Source organism: Acinonyx jubatus, chromosome B1, assembly GCF_027475565.1.
Source record: "Acinonyx jubatus isolate Ajub_Pintada_27869175 chromosome B1, VMU_Ajub_asm_v1.0, whole genome shotgun sequence".
NCBI classification, from domain to species: domain Eukaryota; kingdom Metazoa; phylum Chordata; class Mammalia; order Carnivora; family Felidae; genus Acinonyx; species Acinonyx jubatus.
In genome coordinates, this window is record NC_069382.1 from 158,361,464 (window position 1) to 158,369,542 (window position 8,079).

The following is an 8,079-nucleotide window of genomic DNA, read 5'->3' on the forward strand; positions in this document are numbered from 1 at the left end:
AGAGAGGGAGGGAGGGAGAGGGAGAGGAAGAAGAACCATAGGCTCAGTTATGATTATGTGACGTTCAGCATCTTGTACTACTGGTATTTCAAGACATCACTAGTTTATCAAGTTAAAATTAATACTAGAAATGTTTGCCGGTCTTGCAGAATGCTCACAGAACAAGTTACTCATGATCCAAGGTTTTCTGTATGTATATTTATATAGCACCTAATACCTTATATGTACTATATATACAAGTATATATATATGCATATACAGAATGTATAATATATATTATATGTACATGTATTACACGTATGTGTATAACTTATATGACTCTACATATAGTACTTAAAATACGACACCACAAGATTACTTTACTGTAATTATCAACAACCACTGCTGAGAACTTCCTAGGCCTGGGCCACTGTACAAAAATAAAGAAACAGAAAAACAACACGGTAGGACCTCTTATCTAAATCCATGCTACTTCCCAGAATTAGGAGTATTTCTAAACTTCAGAGTCCTGTCTGTATTCCATAAATCCCCCCAGCCCACGGTTCAGACAACTCTTAAGTCATATATCTTTCATCGCTTTGTAACAGGATCATTTGTAACCCTGCCACAGCCTCTCCACTCGATAACACATTCTTTAAGGAACTGTGCGACAATTCCACTGTGGAGCTCGCCGAAGGGCTTGCCCCACGCAAAGCCACGGTGCACACAGTAGACACTGCATGTCTACAAAATGGAATTACTGACAAATTATGCACCTGGGTGCTTTTTCCTATGATTTTTATTTTATCGGGATTTGTTCTGGTTCCAAGAAATTCAACTTTAAAAAACACCTTATTATGGTTGTCATAAATGTGGAAATCCAAATCTGCCTTACCCTCATAATGAGTACCATGACCTTTTCACCTTTTCTACATTGTCCAAAGGATCTGATAAAGAAGTCCAGTTGCAGAGTAAGAAAAACTTGCTTTAAGATTAAAAGTATTAGGATAAATAAACATTAAAAAAATGTGTTTTAAAGAGAAAGATTAAAAGTATTAGGGGCGCCTGCATTGCTCAGTCAGTTAAGCATCAGACTCTTGATTTCAGCTCAGGTCATGATCTCACGCGTTTCTGAATTTGAGCCCCGGCTTGGGCTCTGTGCTGACAGCACCTGCTTGGGATTCTTTCTCTCCCTCCCTCTCTGCCCCTCCGGTGCTTGCGCTCTCTCTCCCTTTCTCAAAATAAATAAATAAATAAATAAGAAAATAAAAAATAAAAGTAAATGAAGATTAAAAGCATTAAATGGTTTAGTAAATACAAGGAGTAAAAAAAGTGCTTGACACACAGTACATATGAACCAATTCTCTTGATTGGTAAGGGAGGGGGAAACAGAAGTTTCTCAATCTGCTTGCGACTCCTAAAATTTGCAACTAAATGACCTCATAGGGACCCACCCCTCGTTCTTGGTTGATAGAAACTATTTCCATAATTGAAAGGATAGCAACAGAAGCATGGCCCCAAACTGTAGCACAAACCATTCCCAGTGATAGGACAAAGTTGCTCTGGTCATAGCTTGTCCACAGGCCTCCAGGGGTTAAGGTGACGGCGGAGACCAGGGCACACACGCAGGGCAGGGTGGGGATGGCAGGTGCACTGGGCAGGGGCGGGGGCGGAGAGCAAGGAGGTGAATAGGAGAAGGTTGACTTCAAACCATATGTTCTGTAAAACACGCCTGATGTTCTGCTTTAGGTATAGGTGGGGTGATCGTATAATTTATCATCTGAACTGAGCCGGTTTGGAGACTGCAAGGGGACAACAGGCACAAACCAAGCAATCCAGGATGAATGGTTATCCTGACCACAGGGATTATGGCAACCTCTTTGCTGCTACCCCATCCCAGTCAGGAATCAGATCTTTTGTATACCTTAGGCCCCGTAGGGAAGAAAAGCCTTGGAGATGTGGCTTCGGGGATAGACCTTATGACCTCAACTTGGAGGAAGGTGTGAACAGAGAGAGATCGAGAGAGAGAGAGAGAAAGAGAGAGAGAGAGAGAGAAAGAGAGAGGGAGTATGAGTGCAAAAACACTCGAACATTACTTGTAATTGACAGTTAAAGTCAATTAATTTTAATTGACTTGCACATTAAAAAAATAAATCCTGGCCAAAATCATCATCATCACCATCATCGTCATCATCCACAATAATTATTATTACGTATTATTATTCATGGCATAATTGCCAAACTATCCACCCTGCTACCAGAAAGTGCCTTTAAGACCTAGTGCATCGTAACCATGGTGGGATATCATAATAATATCTAGTGTTTAGTGCATAACTATGATGTCTCATGTGCTGACGTAAGTATTTGCCTGTACAGTTGCGTTTCTCCTCCAAACAGCGCTTTGAGGTCGGTCTATTATCAGCCCCATCTAACAGGTAAGGAGAGGTGGGCATCGATAGGCCATGTGCCTTACCTGGTGAAGAGGTGGTGAAGGTGGGCTTAGGCCCAGGCAGCCGATCCTGTACCCCAGTGCACATTGGTTCCCCCTTAGTAGGTTTTCAGACTCATTCCTGACTATTCAGACCCCAAGGGTGGGCATTTTTTAAACCATCCCTGTGTCCCCTACAGTGTCTCGCACTTGCTAACAAGTTCAAAGCTTGGGGTGCCTGGGTGGCTCAGTCAGGTTGAGCATCTGCCTCTTCATTTTGGCTCAGGTCATGGTCTCCTGGTTCGTGAGTTCGAGCCCTACTTGGACAGCACAGAGCCTGCCTGGGATTCCTCTCTCTCCCTCTCTCTCTGCCCCTACCCTGCTCTCTCACTCTCAAAATAAATAAACTTTAAAAGAAAAAAAGTTCAAAGCTTGCTTGCTGCAGACCAACTATAAAAACAAAGTGTGTGGTAAAGGGAGCAATTTAAACACTGCCAAGCTATTTGATGATATTAAGCAATATTGTTATTTTTGAGATGTGACGATAGTATCGTGCTGATATTAAAAAGAGAGCCCTTACAGTTTAGATTTATACTGAGTATGATACCTCTAAGTCCCTTCAAAATTATCCAGAGGGGGTTGGAAAGCAAGGAATGGGCAGGAATATAGAAAAAGCTAGATCGGCCGAGTGGTTGATTGTTGTTGAAGCTGGAATGTGGGACAAGGAGTTCCCCTCCATTATTGTTGACGTATAACCTTATCCACAGCAAATGGTTTTTAAAACTTGCTTGCAATATTTAACCCAATGGGAAAACCATGGGAATGACTGAGGGCAGGAGGCAAAATCTATGCCCCCTCATGCTCATTAGCTCGAACTTTGCCCAACTCCCTTAAATGCTCTGGGCCTATGTCTTCCCCTCTTGAAAGGAAAAGTTTGCCCTTGACAATTTAAAAAAAAATTTTTTTTAAGTTTTTATTTCTTTATTTTGAGAGAGAGAGAGAGAGAGAGAGAGAGAGAGAGAGAGAGAGAGAGAGAAAGCATGAGCAGGGTAGGGACAGAGAGAGAGGGAGAGAGAATCCCAAGCAGGCTCCATGCTGTCAATGCAGAGCCTGACGCGGGGGCTCGAACTCATGAACTGTGAGATCATGACCTGAGCCAAAATCAAGAGTCGGACGCTTAACTGACTGAGCCACCCAGGCGCCCCATGCCCTCGACAATTTCTGAGGTCCCGCTCCAGCTCCAAAATGTTTACAGATTCTCTGATTCGGAGGCAATAGTGGAAGGAAAAAAAGTCACCAACTTCTTGCCCTGGTGGCCACACAGAGATGCCCAAACCATTCATTCCTCTTTAACCTTCAAGCACGGTGCCTCTTGCTTCCATTCATCTTCCTCCCTAGCTGGGTGACTTTGGGGAAGTCATTTAACGTCTCAGTTTCCTCGCCTATAAAATGGGGTAAGAATGGGGTCACCCCCTAGGGCTGCGATGACAATTGCATGAGTTAATATATGGAAAATGCTAAAAGCAGTGCCCAGGACATAGTAAGCACCCAACAAACGGTAAGATATTCTTTATTATTTTAATTTTATAGCTATTAAAACGAATTGTGGTCCAGTGAGGAGAAGTGATTTAGTCAGGGCCTCGGTTTTCATAAACAACGGAGCAGACATTTACAAAGGCAAGTTTTCTGACCGTAAATCCAACGCCGCTCCCCCACTTTTCAAATTGCCCTCCGAGGCCATTATTATGAAAAATAGCAATTATGAAAAATTATACTAAACAACAATCTGGGCGGATCAGGTACTACCCGAAGACTCCAGCAGTCATCAGAAACTAAGTTAACATTTATTGTTAACACAGAAACTTAGTGTGAGTTGCAGCCCAGCCCGCGGCCTCTGGGTCTTGGAGCCAGCCAGCGGCTTCTCCCAGACAGCCTGGAGCCCGGCACAGGGCGGTCGGAGAGGCTGGGTGGCTGAGAGGTAAATTGAAGCAGCAGGAGTCAGGCAGCACAGTGAATGGACCCCGGGGGGTGGGGGGGGGGGTGGTCTCGAGGGAGCTTCTGTTTGCCACCATGTACACAGCCCCCCTTGGAAAGAATCGAGCCTTCTGGGCAGGCTGACCTGAGGTGACCAGTTTCTTTTCCAAACGACAGCATAGGATGAGTAATTTTTCCAGCAGCTCTCCCATCGTCAGCCTCTCCGCTTCTCTGGGGCTTTAATTTATCTTCTCGAGATTATTTTCTTAACGCTTTTAGAAAGGTTACGTGCCAAAAAAGGAAAAGCGATCTCCACGTGCGCACGTGGAGAGGAAAGATCTGGGGTTAAAGAGCGAGTGGCGGAATGATGTGTGTGGGATCCGCAAAGCACATCAAATATTAGGCGGAAACATACAAAGGTGGTGCACATTTGACCATTGTGACCCGTAAAACCAGCGGTTTCACGTGGTTTATAATACGTATAACTGTTATCTCTTTAAGGATGCACGCCAAACCATCAAGTGTCTTTGGCAAGGGGCGTGGATTTGGGAAAGAGAGAAGGTAAGTGGGCGAGTTCACTCCCTCCTCCCTTTTCTTTCCGTGCCGCTGGGACTTTTCTCCAAGTATGCTCATGTATTACTTTTATAAGTTAAACATGAAACAAGGGGCACCTGCGTGGCTCAGTCCGTTAAGCATGTGACTTTGGCTCAGGTCATGAGCTCACGGTTGGTGAGTTCCAGACCCACCACGGGCTTGCGGCTGTTCGCACAGAGCCCGCTTCAGATCCTCTGTCCCCCTCTTGTTCTGTCCCTTCCCATGCTCTCTCTCTCTCTCTCTCAAAAATAAACATAAAAAAATTAAATGAAATTAAAAAAAAATAAAAATGAAAGAAGGTGGGGTTTTTTTGGCCACATTTAGCTACGTCAAGTAACTTCTGGAATGAATTTACGAATTAAAAAATATTTATTATGTCAGGGTAAACATTCCTATTCTCAAATATTTTTGCATTTTGCATAGATCAGGGCTGCACCCTTCAGATGTCACAGACTTCCAGTTTTCCCGCCTTGACTGAATTTTGTCTTTTTCTCACTGGTGTGACTTCATTTAGGAGGAAAGGATAGTGGGGATAATTTTCTTTTCATATGTTTTTAACGTTTATTTTATTTTTGGGACAGAGAGAGACAGAGCATGAATGGGGGGAGGGTCAGAGAGAGAGGGAAAGACAGAATTGGAAGCAGGCTCCAGGCTCTGAGCTGTCAGCACAGAGCCCGACGCGGGGCTCGAACCCGTGAACCACGAGATCATGACCCGAGCCAAAGTCGGACACTTAACTGACGGAGCCACCCAGGCACCCCTTTTCATATGTTTTTAAATGGAGGCCACATTTCTAACCCCTGAAGACTAAGTTCGGGGCCCCACCACGTGCTTTCATCGGTGACACGTCTGTGTCCCCACACTTCTCACTCTCTGTGAATACCTGCCTGTGTCTCCCAGCATTCCGCTCCCTGCCTTCACCACCATAAAGAACAAGAACACAACCACCACATCTGTTCGTGAGCCCTCCCTCCCTCGCGCACAGTGGTCGGCACATGGGGGGCTCATCAACATTCGTTGAACGGATGAAAGCTTACATGCATCCCGGGGGGATAAACTTTCATAAATTGTTCATTTGTATCTCAAAGAAAATCCATGCCACCGTTATAGCAATGGCAGAGCAGAGCTTTAAAGAATTACTCATGTAATGGTTCAAGGGCAAAGAGCTAAAAGCAAGTCAGAAACTTCTTCATGTTTTGTTCAAAGCCCACTAACACTTCAACATGTATTAAATGTTAATAAGCAGCTATCTGGGTCAGTGGGTTAAGTAATAGCGACGCTGGAAGGCAAGAGGTGAAGAAATATATGGAAATTACTTTCGGGGACAGCACCAGAGCTCAACTCATATAATAGCATGCTAGTGACTTAACCATATTATCTTTTTCCCTTTTCTCATACGGCAGGCCTTAGTAAAGTGACAGCGTTCTCTTTACTCAAGCATCTGATAAAATCTGGAAAATATCAGGGAGGATCCGAGGGTTCCATCACCTTCTTCTCCTTAGTGGCAGAAAAAAAAAAGAAAAAGAAAAAAAAGAAAATCACTGCATTTAACAAAACTGTCAGGAGCTGATTATATAGTTTGTAGCCCATCCTTTCCGACCCCTTGCATTTGACCGTTTTTCTGCACATTGTCACGGAGCCCAAAGAAACAAACAAAGAGATGTTGTAAGCCGAAGTTGCTGCTCCTTAAAAGCAATACAAAATGATAATAATAATAATAGAGAATGTCTTTTGAGCCCTTGCTATGCGTCAAGTACTTTACCAAGATCACTGGTTGAGGGGTGAGGGTGGTTCTGCCCAACAGGGAACGTTTGGCAATGCCTGGAGATATTCACTGTCACAACCGAGGGGGGCGGGGCAAGAGAAGTGATATCGGCAGTTGGTGGATGGAGGTCAGGAATGCTGCTAAGCATCTTGTGCTGCACAGGACTACCTTCCCATGGCAAAGAGTTATCCAGCTCAAAATATCAACAGGGCTAAGGTTAATAAACTGTCCATAAACTGCTTTAGATGAGTTATCTCATCTAACATTCAAAAACGGCCCTAGGACAGTCCAGTCTCCATTTTACAGATGGGGAAACTGAGGCACGGACAGGTTAGGTAGCTCTTTCTAGCCACGCAGCTCTGTAAGCAGCAGGGCGACTGTTCCGCCCAAGCCTGTCCGACTCTGGAGGACCTCACCTTGGCACTGTATATTGGTGGGAAAGAAGCAGAAAAGGTCGGATTCGCTGTGGATTTTACGATTGCATAACAGATGCATCACTGACGCTCCTTAGGAACACCGAAGCTCCAACTCTTCTCTTGGCCCAAAATGTGAACTCTGTGAGTGTACTTACCCTCTTTACCATCTTTCGACTGAAACATTCTGACATTGTATTATTTTTTATTAAGATAATGAGTTATCGTTAGTAATAACGCTAGTTAATAAAAACATTAAGAAAGCGAATAGTTCTCTAAAATAATAGAAGGGCTGGCAAAATAATGAAATATTAAATTCAAGGGTGCCGGGGGGGGGGTGGGGGGGGCTCAGTCGGTTGAGCATCTGATGCTTGATTTCAGCTCAGGTCGTGATCTCACAGTTTGTGGGTTTGAGCCCCCATGTAGGGCTCTGTGCTGACAGTGCAGAGCCTGCTTGGGATTCTCTCTCTCCCTCTCTCTCTCTCTCTCTCTCTCTCTCTGCCCCTCCCATGTGCTCTCTCTCTCTCTCAAAATAAATAAATAAACTTCAAAAAAAAAACCCGGAAATATTAAATTCAGCCTTTCCTCGTTCCATGGGATTTTTCTTCAGCCATGCATATCAGTGGGCAGAATGTGTCCCAAGTTATGTGAAATTCATGAAACGGCCTTATAGTCCTTATCAGCTGTCATTTTCCATATTTTACGAGAATTGAACATTAAAGTATGTCTCTACTAGTGCAGGGTAATAATACCAGACCCAGCAATAAGGTATTTCACACGGTTGTAATTGTATTTTATACGGGAGGGTTCCCTTTTCTCTTCAAAACCCCCAAAGGCCTGTCCTTGGTGGACTCCACCGAAAATCATCCATTTTCCATGAGGCCAAAACAGGTTCCATACATAATAGACCAATATAAAACGTATTA

At 44.0% G+C, this 8,079-nt stretch overlaps 1 long non-coding RNA gene across 1 annotated transcript; it reads left to right on the plus strand.

The window, feature by feature from the left end:
* Positions 1 to 4,390: 4,390 nt before the first annotated feature.
* LOC113598697 (uncharacterized) lies at positions 4,391 to 6,513 on the plus strand. Its single transcript, XR_003419375.2, has 2 exons — positions 4,391 to 4,942; positions 6,379 to 6,513. It is a non-coding gene; the product is annotated as an uncharacterized LOC113598697 (long non-coding RNA).
* Positions 6,514 to 8,079: the final 1,566 nt, after the last annotated feature.